We start from the raw sequence: 1744 nt of genomic DNA, 5'->3' as shown, positions 1-1744 counted from the left end.
GATTATGCAAGGATAGAAGAAGCACAGTGTAGTTGTAGTTCGTGAGGCTAACTTTCCCAATAATTACAGTAACTTAATGCAAGAGGATTAGACGGGTGCAATTTATTAAGTGTATCCAAGAGGATTTCCCTAAAAGGTATGTAGATAGTCCGACGCGAAGAGGGACCATACCGGATCATGTATTGGAAAACATGTCTGGCCAGGTAAGGTGTTGCGGTAAAAGAGCATTTTGAAGGTAGTGTTCAAAACTCTAAACGTTTTAAGATTGTTCATAATAGGGATAGGTATACCTGAAGGGGGTACTAAATTCGTGTCAAAGTAGTTTGCAATTTCATTAGGCAGGAGCAAGGGAGGGTATATTTTGGAGTAGTTGTTATTGGGTACGTCCACAGCAGACACCTGGGACTCGTTTAAAGGTCAGCTGATCAAATGGAGGATCCGCATGTTCTAGTAGGGGGGGAGGGGTAAGGACGTCATGTTAAGGGAATCGTGAATAGCCAAGGAGGTTTAAACGTGGTCGGGAAGAAAACGGGGCGCTTGTTGTGTTCAAGAAGATGGCATCTGACGGGGTTTATGAGGAATATAAAGTGTGCAGGAGTATTGAATATAAAGTACTCAATCGGGCGATTAATACAGCCAAAATGGACCATGAAATATAATTGGCGAATCGGATTAAGAAAACCTTCAACGTTTCTTAGACAATGTTAAAAATAAAAGGGTGGAGTGGGAGGAAGTAGATCTACAGGGAAAAGGGATGGTATCTATGCGGAGTGGGAGGATGTAGGTGAGGTGCTAAACGATTAATGTGCATCGATACTCACGGAGGAGAGGATTTGGGGGACAGCGAGATCAGTGTGAAGAATCCAAATATGCGGAAGCAGTTTGAGATCGAGAAAGAGGTGGTGCTGAGGCCACTGAAGAGTAATAAGGTGGATAAATCACCAGGACCGAATGTGAGATCTGCCAGGTTATTGAAGGTGGCGTGGGAGGGGTTTACGGGGGACATGGCGAGGATCTTGATTTGTCGGTCAGACAATACCGACATAAGATTTATTCCCGTTTGGATGAACTCTGACCGGATATCAAGTCAAGTCAAATTTATTTGTCACATACACATACACGATGTGCAGTGAAATGAAAGTGGCAATGCCTGCGGGTTGTGCACAAAAAGAATTACAGTTACAGCATATAAATAAAGTTAATAAGTTACTATAAGTCGACAAAAATTTAGTCTCTCGGGTTATAAAAGTTGACAGTCCTGATGGCCTGTGGGAAGAAGCTCCGTCTCATCCTCTCCGTTTTCACAGCGTGACAGCGGAGGCGTTTGCCTGATCGCAGCATCTGGAACAGTCCGTTACTGGGGTGGCAGAGGTCCCTCATTATCTTGCTTGCTCTGGATCTGCACCTCCTGATGTATAGGCCCTGCAGGGGGACGAGTGTAGTTCCCATGGTGCGTTCTGCCGAACGCACTACTCTCTGCAGGGACATCCTGTCCTGGGCAGAGCTGTTCCCAAACCAGACTGTAATGTTGCCGGACAGGATGCTCTCTACAGCCCCAGAGTAGAAGCAATGAAGGATCCCCAGAGACACTCTGAATTTCCTCAGTTGTCTAACGTGGTAAAGGCGCTGCTTAGCCTTACCCACCAGTGCGGCAATGTGCGTTGCCCACGTCAGATCCTCTGCGATGCGGACTCCCAAGTATTTAAAACTGCTCACCCTATCCACAATAGACCCATTTATCTCC

The sequence above is a fragment of the Rhinoraja longicauda genome, chromosome 19 (assembly GCF_053455715.1).
Source record: "Rhinoraja longicauda isolate Sanriku21f chromosome 19, sRhiLon1.1, whole genome shotgun sequence".
In the NCBI taxonomy this organism is placed as follows: domain Eukaryota; kingdom Metazoa; phylum Chordata; class Chondrichthyes; order Rajiformes; family Arhynchobatidae; genus Rhinoraja; species Rhinoraja longicauda.
Note: the sequence above shows the minus strand (reverse complement) of the source record.